General features: G+C 38.2%; 1 protein-coding gene and 1 long non-coding RNA gene across 2 annotated transcripts in view; one reads left to right on the forward strand and one right to left on the reverse strand.

The window, feature by feature from the left end:
• PPM1L (protein phosphatase, Mg2+/Mn2+ dependent 1L) overlaps window positions 1-23,820 on the forward strand; it is a 295,985-nt gene that overhangs the window by 58,319 nt on the left and 213,846 nt on the right. The window lies entirely within an intron of this gene.
• LOC121033939 (uncharacterized) lies at window positions 21,558-21,987 on the reverse strand. Its single transcript, XR_005792208.1, has 2 exons — window positions 21,834-21,987; window positions 21,558-21,707 (listed from the first exon to the last, which is right to left on the reverse strand). It is a non-coding gene; the product is annotated as an uncharacterized LOC121033939 (long non-coding RNA).

Below are 23,820 nucleotides of genomic sequence, written 5' to 3' on the forward strand. Positions count from 1 at the left end.
TCATGATAAGTGTATTCTTAATCCTCTTCAGCTTTTTCACCCATCCCGCCGCCCATCCCCTCTCTGTTAACCATCAGTTTGTTCTCTAAAATTAAGAGTCTGTTTCTTGGTTTGCTCTTTTTTTCTTTGTTTGTTTTTCTTAAATTCCACATATGAGTGAAATCACATGGTATTTGTCTTTCTCTGACTGACTTATTTCAGTTAGCATTATACCCTCTAGATCCATCCATGTTACTGCAAATGGCAAGATTTCATTCTTTTCTTTTAAAAAAAATCTTTTTTAATGTTTATTTATTATTGAGAGACAGAGAGACACAGAGCATGAACAGGGGAGGGGCCGAGAGATGGAGAGACACAGAATCTGAAGCAGGCTCCAGGTTCCGAGCTGTCAGCGCAGAGCCCGACACGGGGCTCGAACTCACAAACCGCGAGATCATGACCTGAGCCGAAGTTGGACGCTTAACCAATGGAGCCACCCAGGCACCCCAAGATTTCATTCTTTTCTATGGCTGAGTGATATTCCATTGTATGTATACACCACATCTTCTTTTTCCATTTATCTATTAATGGACACTTGGGTTGCTTCCATAATTTTGCTACTGTGAATAATGCTGTAGTAAACATAGGGGTGCATATATTTTTTGAGTTAGTGTTTTTGTATTCTTTGGGTAAATACCCAGTAGTGGAATTACTGGATCATATGGTAATTATATTTTTAATTTTTTGAGGAACCTCCATAGTGTTTTCCACAGTGGCTGTACTAGTTTGCATTCCCATCAGTGGTGCATCAGAGTTCCTTTTTCCCCATATTCTCGCCAGCACTTGTTTCTTGTGTTTTTGCTTTTAACCATTCTGACAGGTGGTTTTGAATTGCATTTCCCTGATGGTGACTGACGTTGAGCATCTTTTCATGTGTGTTGGCTTCTATATGTTGATGTGATTTTTTTAAAGCAGGCAGTGGGGACAATATGGAGTCCAGACAGGAGGTGGGTGGAGAATGAAATGAGATGACCAGTTCAAGGTGAGGGATGCGAGGCATAACCTGAGCAGTGATGGTGGAATGAAGAACTGCTTGGGGTTGGATTTAAGAGAGAATGCATTATTGCATTGCCATTGTGGCACAGAGTTGTTATTTGCTAAGTGTTCACATGTGTTTAGATAAGGTGCATGATGATGAAATCACCACTGCTTTTGTTTGCTTTCGTACTTTTAGCATTTGGTGATACAAAGCTAGAGAGTCTCAGCATTTTTATATGAGATTTAAAATTTTATTATAAAATATTTAAGACATAAAAAGATATGCAAAAGGACCTAAAATTTAATGCATTAGACTCCCATATTCACAATTCCTAGTATAAGAAATTAAATATATTATTTCCTGTATTCTGCTCCTTGATTTCATTTCTTTCTCTTGAGCCTTAGTAGTAACTCCACTATTTAAATTGGCTGTTTATCATTCCCTTTTAAACCACCCCCCCCCACCGAACTACATATGTGTGTATCTCTAAGAAATTTATAGTATCATTTTGTGTGGTCTTAAACTTTATATATATGGTATTATGCTGTATATATTTTTCTGCAGCTCTATTTAGCTGAGTTGTTTATGAGATTCATTCAGGTAGATGCATGTAATATTAGTTCACTTATTTTCACTGCTGTTCATTGTGTGGCCATATTGTGATTCATTTTTGTCTTTTTCTGTTAATGAACATTTCAGTGATTTCCATGTTTTGGTAGTATAAGCAATGCTGCTATGAACATTTTTGTACATGTTTCTTTTTATATAGGAATTTTTAGGATATATTTGTAGGAGTGCAATTGCTAGGTGATAAGATATGCACACTTTATACTTTACTAGATATTACTAAATTCTTCTTCAAATGGGTTGCACCAATTTACACTTTCATCAGTAGTGCCTTGCAGAGAGTGTTCTTGAACTTGACAGCTAGGAAGTGAGCCTGTATTTTGTAGGCAAGTGTTGCTGCTGCTGCTGCTTCTTCTTCTTCTTCTTCTTCTTCTTCTTCTTCTTCGTCTTCTTCTTTAATGTTTATTTATTTTTGAGGGAGAGAAAGAGGGAGCCAGGGAGGGGCAGAAAGAGAGAGTGACAGAGGATCTGAAGTAGGGTCCAAGCCTTTAGTGCAGAGCTCAGCGTGGGGCTCGAACTCACAAGCTGTGTGATCATGACCTGAGCTGAAGTTGGATGCTTAACTGAGTCACCAGGTGCCCCTGTTTTTTTTTTTTTTTTTAAGTAAGCTCTACACTGAATGTGGGGTCTGAACTCACAATCCTGTGATTAAGAGTAGCATGCTTTACTGACTGAGCCAGGCAGTAACCCTTAGATAGGAATGTTTTAGTATAATAAAACAATAATAGATAATTAGGTTTCTTTGATAAGTTTTAGTTTAAAACAGTACAGCTAAGAGCCCTGCAAGAGGTCTAGGATTCAGCCTTGTCAACTCTGCTAGGTTAGTTATGATTCATCCCTCTGTTTCCCACCTCCCTAAATTTTGTTGTTATTGTTTTCTCTTCTCTTTTCATTATATTTATTTCTTTATTTTGAATCTCATTACATTCTAGTAGAATTTTGAAAGAGTACAAAACTAAATATGTATTCAATATGCCTTCTCTTAATGGTAGTGATACTATTATTTATGGGGCCCTTACTATGTGTTAGGCACTGCACTGAATATATTACCTGGCCAAATTTGTTTTAATTCTCTTTCTTGATAGCTTTAGAAGTAAAGAGGCAAAGGTGAATCAGAACCGAGGTCTTTTGGTGGCCAAGACTGCGTTCTTCCCACCATGCCACATAGCCCCGAGACTTTTTTTTTAAATATACTTTAAAAAACATTTACAGGGGCGCCTGGGTGGCGCAGTTGGTTAAGCGTCCGACTTCAGCCAGGTCACGATCTCGCGGTCCGTGAGTTCGAGCCCCGCGTCGGGCTCTGGGCTGATGGCTCAGAGCCTGGAGCCTGTTTCCGATTCTGTGCCTCCCTCTCTCTCTGCCCCTCCCCCGTTCATGCTCTGTCTCTCTCTGTCCCAAAAATAAATAAACGTTGAAAAAAAATTTTTTTAAAAAATAAAAAACATTTACAATATGGTGTGTATATGTTTTATTTTTTATACTTTTTTGTAACAGTGTTAATTTTATGCTATTTAAGATCATCCAACATAATTGTTATTCTTTTAAAATATATATATTTTTTAATGTTTATTTATTTTTGAGAGAGAGAGAGAGAGAGAGAGAGAGCTTGAGCAGGGGAGGGGCAGAGAGAGACACACACACAGAATCTGAAGCAGGCTTCAGGCTCAGGGCTCGAACCCACAAACCGTGAGATCATGACCTGAGCTGAAGTTGGATGCTTAACCAACTGAGCCACCCAGGTGCCCCTAAAATATTTTCACCTTAGCTTTTCTTTATAAAAGTTGACCTCTTGGCAGATCATCAAATGGTTATTCCTTGTATGAAGAAATTAGTGTTCTTTTAATGAACATAATAAAGTCATCCCAGGATTCTGATTCCAAAGGACTCAGAACTCTATCATTTAAATGAACTAAAATAGTTCTTACCTTTTCTCATCTTTTCTTCTATAGTAATTGTTATTTGTTACAGTACACCTGCCATGGTTAAGGTCCTCTCAAAGCAAAATGTTCCTGGGGATATTTTATATCTGTTAGACTATATGTGTGTGTGTGTGTGTGTGTGTGTGTGTGTGTGTGTGTGTGTGTATACATATACACACATATATACATATATAATTTATGGGTATGTTTATGTATAACAAAAGTGTTACTGGGTCCAAAATTTTTTGTGCATTTTGTATTTAATGTAATACTGTTGTCTTTAGATTCTTTAAAAGTCTCTTTTATAAAAATTGCCTGCTTATTTTCCATAAGTAAGCTTTTTTCCTAATTTTATTGAGCATCATGATAGTAATTATCCATTAGCAATGTAGATTGGAAGGCATATTTCAATTTGAAATGTTGTCAAATAGAAATTACCAAGGGGTGTCTGGGTGGCTCAGTCAGTTAAGCATCCAACTTCAGCTTAGGTCATGATCTCATAGTTTGTGGGTTTGAGCCTTGTGTGAGGCTTTGTGCTGACAGCTCGGAGCCTGGAGCCTGCTTTGGACTCTGTGTCTCCTTCTCTCTCTGCCTCTCCCCTGCTCACCCTCTGTCTCTCTGTCTGTCTGTGTCTCCCTCAAAAATAAATAAACATTAAAAAAATTAAAAAAGAAAGAAATTACCCAAATGTAAGTGATAATTTATGTAGTTCCACGATGGTGAAAAGTATTAGTAGTAATGAAAACTAACATGCACCAGATCTAAGAATGTTGAAATAGCTGAGCTATCCACAGATACTATACTACAATTAGTGAATAAATAGTTGAAGTATCTATTATGTTTAAGGTACCATCCCAGACCCTAGTGCACAAAATTGAATGTTAAATTAAGAAAAGTTGAATTAGAAAATCTAAAAGGAACAATTTTCAAAAAAGGATTGTGTTTAAGAAAGAGAACATGATTTCATTAGTTTTTTATGGCTGAGTAATTTTCCATTGTGTGTGTGTGTGTGTGTGTATATATATATATATATATATATATATATATATATATATATCTTCTTTATCCATTTATAAGTCAATGTGTATTTGGACTCTTTCCATAGTTTGGCTATTGTTGATAATGCTGCTATAAGCATCATGGCACATGTATCCCTTTTGAATCAGTACTTCTGTATCCTTTGGGTAAATACCTAGTAGTGCAGTTGCTGGATCATAGGGATAGTGCCTCTATAAACATTGGGGTGCATGTACTCCTTTGAATCTGTATTTTTGTATCCTTTGGGTAAATACCTACTAGTACAATTACTGGATCGTAGGGCAGTTTTATTTTTAACTTTTTGAGGAATCTCCATACTATTTTCCAGAGTGACTACAGCAGTTTGCATTCCCACCAACAGTGTAAGAGTGTTTGTTCCCCTTTCTCCACATCTTCACCAAAACCTGTTGTTTCCTGTGTTAATTTTAGCTATTTTGACAGGTATGAGGTGATATCTCATTGTAATTGATTTTTATTTCCTTGATGGTGAGTCATGTTGAGTATCTTTTCATGTGTCTGCTAGTCATGCATGTCTTCTTTGGAAACATGTCTATTGATGTCTTCTGCCCATTTTTACCTGGATTATTTACGGTTTTTTGGTGTTCACTTTGATAAGTGTTTTAGAGATTTTGGATACTAACCCTTTATCAGATATGTCATTTGCAAATATCTTCTCCCATTCCATAGGTCGCCTTTTAGTTTTGTTGATTGTTTCCTTTTGTGCAAAAGCTTTTTATTTTAGTGACATCCCAATAGTTTATTTTTTGCTTTTGTTTCCCTTGCATCAGGAGACATATCTAGTAAGAAGTTGCTATGGCGAAGGTCAAAAAGGTTACTGCCTGTGTTCTCCTCTAGGATTTTGATGGCTTCCTGTCTCACATTAGGTCTTTCATCCATTTTTAATTTATTTTTGTATATGGTGTAAGAAAGTAGTTGTTTCATTTTTTTGCATGTTGAGATGATGTGGATGGAACTAGAGTGTATTATGCTAAGCTAAATAAGTTAAAGACAAAAATACCATATGATTTCACTCATATGTGGAATGTGAGAAACAAAAAGACAAGCAAAGGAAAAAGAGAGAGAGAGAAAAAAAACCATAAAACAAACTCTTAACTATAGAGAAAAAACTGAGGGTTGCTGGAGGGGAGGTGGGTAGGGGGATGGGCTAAATGGGTGATGGGTATTAAGGAGGGCACTTACTGTGATAAGCACTGGATGTCGTACGTAAATTCTACACCTGAAACTAGTATTACGCTGTATGTTAACTAATAGGAATTTAAATAAAAATTTGGAGGTAAAAAAAGAGCACATGAGTTCAAAAGGGGAAAACATATGAACAAAAACTATGAGACAAATAGAATATAAAAAGTGAGTCTGAGAAGACAAAGAAAGTAAAAAAAAGTCACTACTCATAACAATAAGATTGGAACTGTCTGCCGTTATCTCAAGAGAAAAAAAAAGTCCAATTTACATAAATTAGTATTCATCATTTGTACAAGCTCTGGATGCCTGGAAGATTGCCAGCATAGCCTTTGGTGAGACAAAGTTCAGGGGAGTTCTAATTTACAAGGAACCAGTTAATGTTTTCTGTTCTTTATCTGGTTGTTTCCTGCCTTTGATTTTTCTTAATGCTCTTCTTGATTACAGATGGTTAGAGTAGTGAGGGAGTTTTAAAAAATGGTTGATGTATCATATATTAATATGAAGTAATGTTAAGCCTCAATCTGTTGTGCAAACGTATAAGTGATCATACTTTTGATCTTCATATATAATGATTTATCTTTATAATGTTTGTCATTCATTTTCTGTTTGTAAAATCAGTATTAGTATAGATATGACCAGAGGTAGTTAGTATAACAATAATACTACATAACTGCTACAGTTTTTTCAATATTTACTATGTGCCAGGTACCCTGCTAAGTACTTTTTATATATTAGCTTATTTAATTCTCACAAGAACCCTATGAGGTAGGCATATTAGTACCCCTCATTTACAGATGATGAAAGTGAGGCACAGAGGTGTTAAATAATTTAAGTTCCTATAGCTCCCAAACCTGGGATTTAAATCCAGGTGTCTGACATTGGAGCTGTTGACAACAATTATGCTATTCAGTATAGATGACCAGGCCTGTTTGTTTGTTTGTTTGTTTTTTTTTAATTTGAGAGAGAGAGAGAGAGAGAGAGAGAGAGAGAGAGAGAGAGAGAGAATGAGTGGGGTAGGGGGCAGAGAGAGAAGGAGAGAGAATCTTAAGCAGGCTCCACTCTCAGTGTGGAGCCTGATGCAGGGCTCAATCCCACAACCCTGGGATCATGACCTGAGCCAAAATCAAGAGTTATGTTCAACCAACTGAGCCACCCAAGCATGCCCCCCACCCCCTTTTTTTAATTGACTAAGTCTGATTTAATCTCAAGTTAGTTTCCTGGAATTACTCTGGATATAATATCCAGAGACCAAAAGAACTCTTGCTTTTGTTATGCAGTTCATATCTAGACATAAAGTTCTTACTGAATTTCAAAACTGGTTATTTATGAGTGCTTGTTAATCTACTGAATCATGAACTTGGTGGTATTTTGAATACATGTTTTAGCACTGTTAGTGTGTGATTAGGGCAGGAAGTTCTTATGAGGGAAAGGTCCTGGGCTGGAATCCTGTGGGTGTCTGTTAGCTCGTTCATTCTGTGTGGTCAAAGTCTGTCCTTTGAACCCTAGCTGCCCATCTGACAAAAGTGGACATTTGGAGGAGGGGTGCCTGGGTGGCTTAGTCAGTTAAGTGTCGGGCTCCTGGTTTCGGTTCAGTTTATGATCTCCTGGTTTGTGAGTTCAGGACCCTCATTGGGCTCTGTACTTGCTGCACGGAGCCTTTTTGGGATTCTTTCTCTCTCCCCCCACCCCAACCCCCCCCCGCTCATACTCTCTCTCTCAAAGTAAATGAATAAAGTTTAAAAAAAATTTTTTTATAAGTGGGCATTTGGGCATATGGGTGTCAGATGTGAGGATGTGGATAGATCAGTGTACCTCCAACACTAGGGCGTTGGCCACAAATCCAAGCTCTGTCACTGAAAGCCTCAGTGGAAAAAAAAAATTATATGCAGTAGTCCCCCCTTATCTGTGGTTTTGCTTTCTGAGGTTTCAGTTACCTTGTCAGGATTTCATTGTTTTTAGACATAACCTCACTGTAGGTGAAAGATAGTCTTGCCTCCGAGATTAGTCTTATGATAGACATAGAAATGTATTGACATTTAGGTGTTTCAGCCTTAACTGTTGAAAGGATATGGTGAACTGCAGCTTGGGTTTTAAGATGGATTTTGATCCATGCCTCAGACTCTGGTTTGGGGTCCTTGTTAGACCCTGGCTTAATGATGCCGTTTGCTTTTGTTTTTTTCTTCATTATACTTTTAAATATCATCAGAAGCCATTAGAACAATTGGTAAATTGAGCATAGTAAATGAAAGAGAATGTCTTGTGAAATTAATAGATATGGAGATACATTCATAGCAACAACAAAAGTCACACTTGAGTATTGAGTATTACGGAGTTTCTTTGGCAGTTTTACGTATTAATTGTTAAAAATGTATCAGCACATTTTATGTGATTATACTTACCAGGTACAGATGAATTCTGTTCCTGATAGAATCATTATATAAAGTCTATTTAGGTTTATTTCATGTTTATGTCTCTTAAAGCTCATTTTTTTTTTTAAGATAATGTGATCTTGGAGTAGGGCTTGCAGCAAATTGTGAAAATGTTATCTCCTGATACTATGCATCCTAGTGTTTCTTATTGAAAAGTAATACCTTTAAAAGAAAATACATATTTACAACGTTTATTGAAGCAAATTTATTGGATAATGGCAACAATCCTTGGGTCAAAAACAGCAATCACAATCTGACTTAGTTTTATCACCCTCAGGAATTTTTATTAGATCCCCTGTACAGTATTATCAGCTATAAATAGAGATCAGCTAATTTGATGAAGAAGCTCTAGGTCTACAGATAATTGAACAAATATATCATGGTTTTAAAAAAACTCACATGAGATGACAGTAATAGTGAATAGGGCAGAAGAAAGAAAAGAAGTAGAAAAGAAAAGGGAAAGAAAATATAAAGGAACAATGGTGGATTTGTGTGCAACAAAATGCAGTTCCAATACCGACCTACTTAACACACTTTCTCACTGGGAGGCCATTGTTCTTTCTCGAACTCTTTTTGCTTGGCTGCATTCCCTCCCCATTTAGAAGGAGGACAGTCCCCCTCCCTCTTCCTCTGGTCCTTTGACCAGAGACTAATGTTGCTGAGGTTGTTGGGGGAAGTAATGGCATTTTGCATTTGCAAATGTGGTCAGCCTCTGCAAGGGTTTGCTTCCAGCAGAAATCTTGTTATCCTCTGAGATACATTTTTACTAGCTGATTAAAAAAAAATCATTATGTCTAAAGAGGTTTCTTTGATAGAGAAATAAGATTCCTTTTTGTTGTTCTCTCCCTTTTCCCCCTTCTAGAGGGGAAATTCCAAGGGTAGGACTGGCAGAACTGGGGAAATTGTGTGCATACTCTATCATCCAGAAAGACTTCTACTTTTAAAGAAGACCCTTGGAGAGGTAGGACAGAAGGTATAAAAGAATGGCCAAATCACAATGCCTAACAAAGGGATAGCTCTTAGACTGTTTTCACACAGGCTTCTGTGCTCCATCCAATTGAGTGATGGTGTAATGTTATTAGTGTAGGTTAATGTATGTAGAAACCATGTAGATTAGTGGGTTAGTGCTCCTTGATGCTATATAAATATGGTGCTTAAGTATCTTTAGAAAAACTAAACAAAAGCACAACACCCCAAACACCTTTTATTTATAATAGATTACCAAAATCAACTAAAATGGCTTAGTAACAAATACCCAGATAACCTGAGAGAGATGCATAATTAAAAAAAAAAAACAAAAACACTTACTCTTAACTGAAGCATTTGTGTCTGAATCTGTGTACCTCCAATAGCACGGTCATTCTTAGCTTAGTTAAGGAGACCAGTTGTTAGAAGGAAGCAGTAATTCCAGGGCAGGGAAGTCACACAGCGAGAACATGATACATGTTGTCATTTGCTGGCCCAAGGAAGAGCGTGTGGTAGAAGACTCTGGTCTCCTTGGTATTCCAGAACATGCTCTGTGCTTGTTTACCTCTCTGCACAGGTTGTTTCCCCTACCAGTTAAGTGGGTTTCTTTGACCTGGAATGCCCTCCCTCTTCATTTTTATTTATCAAAACTCCACCCATCTCCTGGAAGAAAGGGACCCAACCCTTTGTCTCAGTATCCTTAACAGCCCCTGTGGTATCTGGCACCAGCAAGTGGTCAATAAATGTGTAATATATGAACAGGTGAATGGAAGGAAAGAGGGAAGCACAGCTGGCATTTGCCTACCTCACTTCTCAGCCCACAAATAGTTGTTAGAGACAGCTTTTCAAGACTATGCCCCATCTCTGATTTGTCTTACACTCTCCTTCCTTTCACATTCTTCTCATTAAAACAAAGCAAAACTGGCTAAGGAGGCTGCCAGACAACTCACTCAGCTACCAGAGAGGGATGCTCTTCTGCTTTGTATCTGTAAATACATCAGATACACTTTACTGTTTTTTCATCCACCTTTAAAAAAATGGCTGATTTCCCCTTATTGGGGGCCTTCTGTTCCCTTCTTGCCTCACTGAGTCCATTCACATCCTGCAGGTAGACAGGCTGGAACAGGGTTTCATTTGTAACCTGTCAGCTCTACTTGTCAACTGGCAGAGATATGGTTGAGCATTAGGAGGGTCTTGGGAGGTAGGGTTATTAAGGGAGCAGCAGCTTGGTTTATCAGGGGGGTGGGAGGTGTGGGATGAATACACAGATACTTTCCAGTTCATTAAAGAGGGCAAAAATCTCAAGCTTTGGTCCCAATGTCCTACCTTTCCTGGCCTGTTCCTCGACACATTAGGGTGTCCTTCACACATGCTGCACCTCAGCCTACAAAACTGTAGCCTGGCAGCTGCTTCTCAGTCCTGGAAAACTCAAGTGGATTGGCCTATCACATAAACAGGACTGAAATCCTTAGGGTAGTTGAGAAAACAAGAAAGAATTTCAGAAACCTGATGATGAATCTTGGCTTTATGAGCTGACCTTGCTCTTTGTTTGGGCATTTCTTTGAGTACAGTGGTTTTTAGCTTAACTTAAAACAAAATGTGAAGTTTTCTTTTGTTATCATCATTCTCATCCTCATTATCCTTTTGGTAATTGTCATAGCTGCTATTATTATTTTTTTTTTAATTAAAAAAATTTTTTTTACATTTATTTATTTTTGATAGGCAGAGAGAGACAGAGCACAAGTGGGGGAGGGGCAGAGAGAGAGAGGGAGACACAGAATCCAAAGCAGGCTCCAGGCTCTGAGCTGTCAGCACAGAGCCAGACTTAGGGCTTGAACTCACAAACCACGAGATTATGACCTGAGCTGAAGTCGGACGCTTAACCAACTGAGCCATCCAGGCACCCCCGTCATAGCTGCTATTATTGAATGTCAACCCTGAACCAGCCATGGTCCTTATGCTTTACATGGATTAACTCGTTTAATCTCCCAATAACCTTCCCAAGGAAAAATTGACCCTGACCTATAATAATCTAGTACTAGATCAGAAGGAAGAAGCACATACATTTTCCTTTGGAGGCATTAGTTTGAGGTAGGGTAAAGCCATGAAGGGAAGTCATTTATAAACTTTTTCCTGGGAATGAGAGTACTTTATATTATTCCTACCCCACCCTAAAAGTTTAATATTTAGTTTTCTAAATGGTTTAGGGAAATTTAGATTTACATGGAAGAGAGACAAGTCAAATCATAATTACACTTTGTGGCTCTGAAAATAAATTTTCATTTATTGCTGAATTTTTTGGTCTCAAGATTACATGAGATTGATAGGTCAGATTCGATCCTTAGTCTACAATTGCACATTCTGCAATGGGGGAAAATTAAGACCTAAAAGTTATACTCAAAGCTTTTTTTTTTCTCCTGGTGAATCTTGATATTATATTTTCTCATGCAATTTCAAAACTTTAAATAGTTTAAAAATATCCTTAAGTCTGCTATTTGTAAGTGTGCATAAGATTTCAGCAGTAGTAGATTTAAGAGTATTTAAGAACTATTTAAAGAAGCTTTCTAATTGCCCACTTGAGCACAGATTATAAATCAACACAACATTTTCCAAATTCCTGTTCTATGCCAGGAACTATGTTGGGTGTTGGGGATGGAATTCAGTTGAACAGTACCAGCTATAGCCTCCACCTACCTTGGACAGCACCCAAGAGGGTTTAGTGTTGGATGCACTGGAATGCACTTGTTTAAACATGTTCCATATGTTACCAGGGAGAACCCGAGTTTTTCATTACCAGCCACATGATTAAAAATCAACCTATGTGTGGTCTGAGTTAACTTTTTAATAAAAATCAGTGATGAGTTGGGGGTAAGGAGGGAGTATTAGGTATGGTTTGAATATGAGTTGATGGCAACAGAGGCTTTGCTCGTATATATTTTCTTTTAGTCAGCAATCCTTTGTGATGCTCAGTATCATTCTGTAATTTGAGTGGAATTAAGCTTAAACTGCTCAGAATTATATAACTAAGACATTATGTTTCAAGTACTCTTCTGAGTTAATCTCAGCCAGCTAGCATGACCCCTGTTATACAAAGACGGGTATAGAGAGGATGAGAGGCAGGTGGCTAGGCTCTTCTGCATTGCTAGTTCATGGGACTGATTTAGTGTTTTGGATTTTTCAGCTAAATAATCCTAGGCTACCTTCTAGGGTCAGACAGGCTGTGTGTGAGAAGCTCAGGATCCATGTGAAGCAATGAGCAGAGGCATAAGAAATCTAGATTTGAGTCCCAGCTCCTTCTTATATGCCACCTGTGTTATCTTAATGAAGCTTAAGCTCTCTGAAATTTGGTTTTCTTTTTTTTTTTAACAGTGTTTTTTTTTTTTCAACATTTATTTATTTTTGGGACAGAGAGAGACAGAGCATGAACGGGGGAGGGGCAGAGAGAGGGAGACACAGAATCGGAAACAGGCTCCAGGCTCTGAGCCATCAGCCCAGAGCCCGACGCGGGGCTCGAACTCACGGACCGCGAGATGGTGACCTGGCTGAAGTCAGACGCTTAACCGACTGTGCCACCCAGGCGCCCCTGAAATTTGGTTTTCTTATCAGCAAAATGGATATAATGGTACTTACTCACAGGTTGTTATGAAGATTAAGTCCAAAGCACCCAGCACAATGCCTGACATGTTTAAGACCAGTGCTGGCAGTCTCTTCAACTCCTAGTGATTTCCAACTGGGAAATGGTGCTGGGGCAGATATCCCAGATTGTTCTACAAGCAATATTTATGTAGCTAATGATAGTTTTATATTGTCCTATAACTCGTTCTTACACTGATTGCAGTTTGGAATATCATGTTTTCATTATAAATTATGTGTAAATTTATATTTACTTATTACATACCTTTTATGCAGCAGGCATTTTGGAACATTAGAAGTATAAAGATGAGTAAGACTTCCTTTTACTCAAAGAATTCACAGTATATGGGGAAAAGGAATGCAAAGTTCACTAACCAGAGTACAATGTGGGGACGTGTTTTACTCTCTGAATGGACGCACTGCTGTGGATTATGGGGATGGCGGAGAACAATGTGAACTCTGCCTTGTTGGGTGGGGGAGCTCAGACCAGGCAGTGCTTTCCAGATATGCCATTGAACTGGGTCTTGAGATATAATGGAGTTCAGAGAGACACAGAAGGGGTGATGTGGAAGGGCATTCCAGCAGGAGGAGACAGCCTGAGAGAGGCATGGAATGCTGGCCAGGAGACTCAGGAGCCTTCTCCTGTAGTTCTGATCTTGTAGCTCTCTAGCAAGAAGATGTGTGCCTTTGAGAGAGTTGTTTAACCTGATTTTCATAATTTGTAAAATATGGGGGCTCAAGTGAGGTTTTTTAACTCTAAAATTTGGTATCTGTGATCAGGAGATGCAGAGAAGCTAAATGAGTCATGTAATGTTTTAGTCAGTTTAGGCTGCTGCCACAAGATACCTTAGACTGGATGGCTAAGCAACAAATATTTCTCACAGTTCTAGAAGATAGGAAGCCCTAGATCAAGGTGCCAGCAGATTTGGTGTCTGGAGAGGGAGGGCTCTCTTCCTGGTTTGCAAATGACTGTCTTCTTGCTGTATCCTCATATGGGGTGGTGGGAGAGAGAGAGAGAGAGAGAGAGAGAAGGCTCTGGTCTCCTCCTTGTCTTACAACAGCACTAATCCCATCATAGAGACTTCACCCTCATGACCTCATCTAACACTAATTGCCTCCCAAAGACTTCACTGCCCAATACCATCACATTGGAGACTGGGGCTTTAGATACAAATTTTGGGGCAGACACAAATATCCATCCATAGCACTGAGGGTCACATGATTCACCCATGGGAGGGCCAACACTGGAACTCCAATGTCACTGTTACGTTTCGCTCTCCTCCCTCATCTCAGTCCATGTAGCATCTGCTTTGTACATGGATAGTCATTTAGCAGGGTGGAGGCTTCTATGCTTTCTAAAGGAACTCCTTTAGTCAGCTGAGCAGTCTTGGTTATTACCATGTACATTCCAAACATTTTTAGGGTCCTTTGATTGGTTGGTATCCTTTTGGCCTCTCAGTGGATCTTTATCACTCTCATTTGATAAGGACTGTAGGAGCCCTAAAAATTGTTCTCTTAATGCAAATTGATATTCTGCTTCTCTCTCTATTAAATTCTTTTTAATGTTTATTTATTTTTGAGAGAGAGAGAGCGAGAGAGCAGGAGAGGGGCAGAGAGGGAGGGAGACACAGAATGCGAAGCAGACTCCAGGCTCTGAGCTCTGAGCTCTTAGCATAGAGCCTGATGTGGGCTTGAACCCATGAACCATGAGAGCATGACCTGAGCCAAAGTCTGACACTTCACCGACTGAGCCACCCAGGCACCCCTCCACTCTCTTCCTAAAAAGATATTAACTACAGTGGAGGTAAAAAAAAAAACACAAAAGCTTATTTTATCTTAAGAATCAGAGTTCTCTTGCCTTATAATCTAAAGCATATTTTCTGCATTAAATTATTTGAGTTCCACTTTGATATTTTTCCTTTCTAGGTGCCACCCCTGTTGTTATTTCTTCAATATTTTTCATTAAAATGATGCACTTTATTTTATTTAAATACATTTTAAAAATGTAATAACTTTGAACTCACAGGTTGATATTATTATATTCTTTTTAAAAAATGTTTATTTCTTTTGAGAGAGAGAGAGAGAGAGAGAGTGACAGCTCGAGCAGGAGAGGACCAGGGGGCAGGGGGGAGAATCCCAAGGAGGCTCCATGCTGTCAGCACAGAGCCTGACATGGGGCTTGATCCCGTGAACAGCGAGATCATGACCTGAGCTGAAATCAAGAGTCAGACGCTTAACTGACTGAGCAACGCAGGCAGCCCTATTATATTCTTCATTATATTTGTTTACTATATATGTTTGTTTATTATATATTTTATATTGTTTATTATGTTTCATTATATTGTTTTCTATTCACTTTAATATAATAAAGCACCTTGTGCCATCTAAAACCTTCCTACACATAGTAAAACCATGTGTATGTACTATGCTTTGGAAAAATTTAAGACTATCTGGGTTTATTGGTTGAATGGTGAAAGAAGGGAGGAATAAAAAAGATAAATAAAAATGATACTATTTTAAGTGTATACGTTATATGAGTGATTTAAAAAAATGGAAACATGAGTTTATAGGAGAAAGACAAGTAAGTTTGCTTGATTTCAAGCCCCTGTTATTGTCAAGGTAAATTGTGCATGTAAAGAAGGAAGTTGAACAAAATGACATTCCTTTTTGGGCCTTAAATATTTGCACATCTTTTTTATGATTCTTGTTTCACTCAGTAGCACTAGGGTCATGCGACCATATAGATATAAATGCTGTGCTGTATATCTTGTCAAGAAGGGTAATGTCTGTGCCAGGGAAAGGAATTCTTGTTCTTATTGTGGGAAGGTAAAACAGAGTCAGAAGCAAATGAGATCAGATTCAGCTTGTCAAGCCTAGGGCAGGACCTTTGGAATCCAGAAAAACAGATTGGAGAGTGAGTTTAAAAGAAAGGGGGTAGGTAGGGCTGGCTTCACAGGCATGTGACCTCTGTGGTTGTACAGGTTTCCACATTTAGAAAGGCCCTGTACTCGATTTAATGTTCTGCTGTCATCATCTTAAAAGTCTTAATAATTTTTGAAAAAGGGACCTACATTTTTATTTTGCACTGGGCCCTAGAAATGTAGCCAGTTCTTGGGTTAGGGTAGGGAGATATTTATAGAAGGCTTTTATTCAAGGTTTAGGTTCATGGGGTAGAAATGGAAGAGTGAAAACTAGAAATGAGTTGTGAAAAGGAGGTTTCAGGTCTTACCTGATGGGTCTCTTCTGATTGACCGTGGCTCATAGGTTAAGAGATCCAACAAGGATTTCTTGTGCCTTAAACTCCTTAAGCACTGGAAAACATTGTGCAGTAAGTTGTTCTCTGTGAATTACCTTGCAGAGTCAAGTTATGGTGGATCAAGTGGGGGCTGGCAAATGGAAATGCCTGCCAAGAGCGGCTCTAAAACAACAGGGAGTGGTCGGCAGGGGGGTGGGCATGAGGGGAACATGGTCTGTATTCTGCTTCAGCCTGTATTTGCCACTTGATGTTCAGCCATGTCATTGTCCAGAGTGGCTGAACCCTGCTGGTTCTTTAGGAGCTAGAAATGTGGATTTTTTAGCTGTGACGGTTTCCAATTAAAAAAAAAAATGTGCTGTGTGGACTAAATAAAACATGTGTAATTGAATTCATTTCAGTCTTTAAGCAGACATTTTTATTTTTTTATATTTATTTATTTATTTTAATGTTTTATTTATTTTTGAGAGAGAGAGACAAAGTATGAGCTGGGCAGGGGCAGAGAGAGAGGGAGATAGAATCCACAAAGCAGACTGCAGACTCTGAGCTGTCAGCACAGAGCCTGATGTGGGGCTCGAACCCATGAACCATGAGATCATGACCTGAGCCAAAGTCAGATGCTTAACTGACTGAGCCACCCAGGTGCCCCTAAGCAGACGTTCTTAAACAACTTATTTTCTATAGGTAAACATGGAAAGTGACTAAATTAATATTTTAGGGGAGGGATCTATGGATCTAATGGACAATGGACCTAATTTTGATACCTTTGGTGAAGACATCCCTAATACAGAGATGGGGTTAGGGAGAGAGTTGCCAGTGGATGTTGAGGATTATGGTGCAGAATAAGGTCTAGATTCTCTTTCTTTTCTTTTCTTTTGCCTTCTCTTTTCTTTCTTTTTTTTAAAGTTTATTTTATTTATTTTGAGAGAGAGAGAGCAAGTGTGAGCCTGAGTGGGGGAGGGTCAGAGAGAGAGAGAGAGAGAGAGAGGATCCCAAGCAGGCCCCTCAAGGATTCAGAGCTTGATCCCATGGACTATGAGATCATGACCTGAGCAGAAATCAAGAGTCAGATGCTCAACCAGCTGAGTCACCAGGTGCCCCCAGATTTTCTATATTGGAGGGGCTTAGGGGTTACAAGGGATATTGGTTTACGGGGACCTATTTTTAGCTGTGTTTGTATAATAAACTCATTGTTTTAGATAATATGACATAGATCATAAGAAGCTAGCTAGCTCTCTAGTACATTTTTTCCCACACTTCAGGTAAGATTGAAACGACAGCAACTGGTCATTTTCAGGAATGAACCGAGGAGTTTTAGGGCTGCTAGCGATTAAGGAGGAATACAAGCTTCTCAACTCCCCAGACCAATCTTTTGTCCATTACTGTTATGGTTTATTGTTAAAAGAAGATATTATGAGATGGACACATTAGCCTAATGTGTCCATTACTCTGATGCCATTAAAAATGCAGTTCATCTAACCATTTCCCCCCCGATTCTGTGCTTACCTTCTGAATATGATTTGCCTCCCAAGTGAATCTACCAGAGGGAGAGAATGAATGCGTTCTACAATTTAGAATATAGGTGTTTTTATAGCTACTTATTGTTAATTATAATCTAATCAATTGACATTCTGGTGTTGTGTTATGTGTTGTGTGTTATGACTATGGTACTGTGGATCTTCCAGTGAAATGTAGAATCTCTTTGATATGCTGACAAACTCAATTTTGAACTTGCACAGCTCCAGGCCAGACCTTATACTATGGCAAATTTGCCAAAATAATGAATGCCACTTTGGGAGACCCTCTGGGGGGCCTTTCCTTAAGTGACATCTAAAATATACCTTAAATGTATGCAACTTTCCTATTTGAATTTCTTTAGTGATAGAGACACGATATATAGTACATAAAAATAATGGGGTGAAGTGGGATAGCCCCATGGAAGTCTTACTAGGATTTCAGATGTTTGACAGGTGCTGGCTCAAGTGAAGGTAAATTGATTTCTTTTTTAAAAAATTGATTTCTTTTTAAGAGTACTTTTCTAAAACATTTTATCTAGCCAGTGATCTCCAGTAGAAATACATTGTAAGTAGTGTTTCCCAACTTCATTTGCTAATGGCTCCTTTAAAATGTTTCCTTTGGCAACCAGTGCCTTTGGAAAACATCATGAAATATTTGCAAAGCATGGCCTTAAGTTTGCGCTGAAATTGAGGTATTTCTGGAATTCTCCTGGGGGAAAAGATGTATCTAATCAGTTTTCAGAATTTTTGTTGAATCACAGTTTACATTGGGTTCCATAAGATCTACCTGAGTGTTCTGGAGTGTTTGCTTACTAGCTATTTGAACCTGGAATTGTCCCAGCATTGACCTGGGCAGAAATGGAACTTGGCAATCTGGATTTTGGAATTTGGATCATATTATGAGTCAACCTGGAATTCCCGGAGTCCAAGACTTCCTTTATTAGTATGTTTCTTCTCCTGATAGTTCACATCTTAAAAAAGAGGTTGGGAATTTGCTTCTTAAGACCTATCTTAGAACTCAGCCATATTCTCACAGCTAGGACTCAATGAACATGATGGTTAGCCAAATAAAGATTATTTTCAGAAAATCAGAGATCAGCTTATAGAGTAATATAGTTTTATAGATACATTATTTTCTTTAATTCTCAAATGAGGAAAGTGATTGCAGAACTCTATTTCCAAATATGAAATGGTGATTGCAGGTACAACTCAATTGTGTATTCTTAGTGTGTAATGACAATATTGAGAGGAAAATTGATTAGTAGTTTTAAAACAGCAGGAAAATTATTTCCTGCCCAAACATTGATTAGTCGTTGAATAGGCTTTCTTACAATCCTTTTCTTCCATAGACTGCAGGGTGCAGCACAGTCATATTTTATGTGGAGTCAAGCAGAGAAACCTACTTGATGCGATTAAACTTATTGCTGCTTTTTCAGCAGGTGCAAAAATAACTTTGTCTTCAGTAGTTACACTTTTCCTGGCTTGATAACACATCAGGACTTCTGTAGTTTTATTTTGATTAAAGAGATTATAGGAACTATTGTATTATGTTATGAAATGTGCAAACAATGAAGTATTGAAGTTTTCTGGTGATATATATTCCTCCCTTTGACTTATAAATAGCAATTTGCTTAGCATGCTTGCATGAGTGCTTTAAAATCCTATTAGCTGAAGGTCACATAACATTAACTTATTCCTGATTAGGTGTTACGTAAAATATAGGGATAAAGAAGACTGAAGTTCTTTCCCTCAGGGAACTTAAGATCTACTTGAGGAGGTAAGACATAGAATTAAGATAAATAAATATTAGAATGAGAGAGTTTATGATGAGTCCCAAATGAGTGGTTTAGAATATTACATAACTGGTATAGTATTTCACAGGAGAGAGATGTTTTCTGCCTCCTGAGGTAGTTGGGGAGCACTCCTGCAGGAGCTGGGCCTTGAGCTGGTCCCTGGGGACAGAAAGGATTCAGCCAGGTGGAGGAGATTAGGCGGGATGCTGGTGGCGGTACCAAAGGCAGCTAAGCCAGAATGTGTCTGCCTTTTCAGCAGTGAGTGGATCTATTTGGCTCTAATAGAGGACTCATGAAGGTGAATATTGGAAAATAAAACTGGAGAGGTAGGTTGAATTCAAATTGGAAAGGGCTTTGAACACCAGGCAAAGGAATTAGGACTTTATTCTGTAGAAAATGGATAAATAGTAAAGGTTCCTGAATAAAAAGAAGTAGAAAATGCAAGACATGGCTTTGTAGTTAGAGTAGAAACAGTGCACAGCTCTGAACTGAACTGCCTTACGATGGAAGACAGTGGTAAAGAGAAGTGTGAGCATTTCTGTCTTCATTTCTGATGGGAATATAAGTTGGGTTAGCTGTTTCATTTTCATTCTTCCCTTTATTTTTCCTGTTCTCTTTTAAGGCCTGTATAAAACCTTTTTTTTTTTCAGTCTTAAAATACATTAATTCAAATTTGACCTTCCTTACTGCATGATAGTTTGAATGCCCAAAGCTATTTTCAGTTGTTCCAGATTGTCATAAGAGTTTGATGTCCAGGTGCCAACTGGAAGGGCCAAACCTGGCCTGTGGAGGATTGTTTTTAAAATCTGATTCTAAATTAAGCACTTGGGGATAGAAAAATGAGATGTGGCCTACTTCTAACTCAGCATTTGACTGAAAGTATATGTGTTTTTTCTTCTCTGCTTAAATATTTGTCTGGCTCTTTCAGACTCAAAAGGCATATAACTCAGAGCTAAGAATATTTAGATTCCTCTTCCTTCCTTTTTTCCAGAGTATTTTTTGGCTTCCACTATAAAAAGTGATACTTATAAAGGAATTTCTCCAAATATTGGGTAATAATTCTTAAAAAAATTTTTTTATTCCTAGTCCTCCTATTTCATACCTCACAAATTACTGAAACAGGATTAAAAATTTTTTTGAAATATGAGCCATTGGTAGAAGTTAGACTTTTAAATATTTAAAATTAAGTTCTTTTTGTAATGTTTATTTTTATTTATTTATTTATTCATTTTTTAATGTTTATTTATTTTTGAGAGAGACAGAGACAGAATGTGAGTGGGTTAGGGGCAGAGAGAGAGGGGAGACACAGAATCTGATGCAGGCTCCAGGCTCCGACCCGTCAGCACAGAGCCCGATGCAGGGTTCAAACCCAGGAGCTGTGAGATCATGACCTGAGCCAAAGTCGGCCGCTCAACCGACTGAGCCACCCAGGTGCCCCTGCTTATTTTTATTTTGAGAGAGAGAGAGAGAGAGAGAGAGAGAGAGAGAGAGAGAGAGCACTCGCGAGGGGGAGGGGCAGAGAGAAGAGGAGAGAGAGAATCCTAAGTGGGCTTCTAGCTGTCAGAGCAGAGCGCAATGCAGGAATCCATCTCACGTATCGTGAAATGATGACCTGAACTGAAATCAAGAGTCAGACACTTAACCAAATGGGCTACCCAGGTGTCCCCTAAAATTAAGTTCTAAATGACAGTGACCACATTGGTAGCAATTGTGATACAGGGGAACAGATCATAGTATACATGCTTTGGAGCCAGAGAAACCTGGTGTCAGCGCCCCCCTCTGCCATTCAAACTGGGTGACCTGAGTGTATTACTATGATTACACATCATTTTCTAAGTTCCTTGGGTAGAATTCAAAGCAGGTTCTTTTCTCTCTATATAAGTGGAATTTATTTGGAAACTCACAGTGACAGAAAATGGATAAAAACACACATAGACTTTTAAGGGTATCTCAGCTTAGAGACCTTCTGAGACCTGCTGAGATACAGAGTAGAGGATGTGGAGAGAGTCTGTGGGCATAAAGGGAGATTGATGGTTGTGTCACCTCAGATTCCAGGCCTTTATCCTCTCTGAGCCTTAGCTGCTTCATCTTTGAAATGGAGAATAATACTTACAGGGTTGTTATGAAGATAAAAATAGATAACTTAGAGCAATACTAGGCACTCAGTAAAACAGTAGCTATTATTATTGTTGGTGGTGGGATTTGGGTGGGTTTGACTTCCTTTTCAGCTCTACCATTTTTTCCCCTGTATTTTATTTCCTTTTCTACCATCCTAGAAGATGTGGATGTGTTCAGAGCCTAGGATCTTGAGCTAGGAGAAAGAAAAAAGAAAAAATCCTTAGTGATCAAAGGAGTCTTTCAAGGAACATGCTAAGACACTATCATGTGATACTTATACTGTCATTCCATTGGCCAAAACTTAGTCACAGCACCATACCTGGCTGGAGTGGAGGCTGGGAAATGTAGTCTTCCCTGGCTGATCTTTACATGGAAGAGGGGAAGATGAAATTATGATGGCTAACCAACAGTTTCTGCCAAGGTATTCAGTGTGCTTTTATGACCTGAGTGTTTCCAGTGTCCCCATGGAAACAAAACCAATTATGATGGTAGGTAAACATTTTAAATATTCCATAAATGTGTTACCATTTGACCAGTACTCTTAAGATAGAATATTTTATCCTCAGTTTTTAATGTACTATAAAGCACTTTGACTTTCTAATTAAAAAGGTTAAGATTTTGTTTGTAATTATTCAGTCCAGCATTACCATTATTCTTTTTTGTAGTTATGAGGTCTTGGAATTTGGGATTTGATCTCAACAGAGTCTCACCTCACAGCCTCCATTGACATACACTTTGTGTCAGTTTCTGCTTTGCAGTCACAGATACCTATACTGGTCATCACTGCTAGAATTCTGAGGGTCAGGCTCAGTAAAATGTATGCCATAATCACATAACAACAAACATATAAAAACAATTGTCACGTATCTGAAAATATCCTTTTGTGTACTCAGATCTGCCATTGTAAAAACTTTTGTCTGTTTTTCATCATCTATCTATTTGGGTCTTTAAACTGGGTTATTATTATTATTATTATTATTATTATTATTATTTTTAATTTTGAGATAATCATAGATTCACATGCGGTTGTAAGAAATAATAGAGATATCCTACACACTTTTCACTCATTTTTCCCCAGGAGTAGCATCTTGCATGACTGTAGTACAACAATACAACACTATTCACAGTGCTTATTTAGATTTCACTGGTTTCACATGTACCCATGTGAGTGTGTATATGTATGTGTGTGTGGTTCTGTGCAGTTTTATCACATGTATAGATTCATGTGATCACATCACAGTCAAGATACACCACAGCTTTATCAACACAAGACTCCTTTGTGTTACCCTTTTAGCCCTAACCACCACTCTCCTTCCCTAACTCCTGACAATCACTAATCTGTTCTCCATCTTCGCCATTTCAGGAATACTGTATAAATGGAATCATGCAGTATGTTTCTTTTTTTTTGGGCAAACATTCTGCGCCTAGACTAAGTCTTAGTCATTTACCAGAGGAGGACAAAGAACAGCTAATCCCCCAGGCTCTAGGTACCTGTCCTATTTCACAGAGATGTTTATGAAAATACATAAATCTGATGTGCAGGATTTTTTTTTTATTAACTGAGGTAATTGCATATGTGAGCTTTTGAAATTGGCTTTTTTTTTTTTTTTCACTCCACCTGATTCCTTTGAGATCCATCCAAGTTGTATGTATCAACAGTTCATTCCTTTTTAATGTTGAGAACTATTCTTTGGTATGGGTGTACTATGGTTTGATTAACCACTCACCCACTGCAAGGACATTTGGATTGTTGTCAGGTTTGGGCTAATACTTTTAAAGCTGTTATAAACATTTGTGTACAGCTTTTTGTTTGTGTGGATGTCAGTTTTCTTGCATGCAAGATAAATGCTCAAGAGTGCAATTGCTAGGTCTTATAAGAGACACATTTAGTTTTATAAGCAGCCATATTCCTTCCTAGAATGGCTGTAGAATTTTACATTTCTATAAGCAAAGTATGAGCGATCCAGTTTCTCTGCATTCTTGGATCCTCGCCAGAATTAGTATTATCACTGTTTTTTTGTTTTTACTTTAGCTTATCTGATAAGTATGTAGTGATATTTCATTGTGATTTTAATTAGCATTTCTCTAATGGGAAAATATATGTACACCCACACACATGTATACACATGCACACAGACATATATATATATATATATATGTGCACATTTTATACATATTTTTTTTTCAGAGTAATATCTATTTGGATCCTTTGCCCATTTCAAAATTGAGTTAATTATTTTTTTATTGTTGAGTTGTAAGAGTTCTTTATATACTCTGGAGATAAATCTCTTATCAGATAGATGATT

This window comes from Herpailurus yagouaroundi, unplaced genomic scaffold, assembly GCF_014898765.1.
Source record: "Herpailurus yagouaroundi ecotype Mexico unplaced genomic scaffold, PumYag 159, whole genome shotgun sequence".
Classification (NCBI taxonomy): domain Eukaryota; kingdom Metazoa; phylum Chordata; class Mammalia; order Carnivora; family Felidae; genus Herpailurus; species Herpailurus yagouaroundi.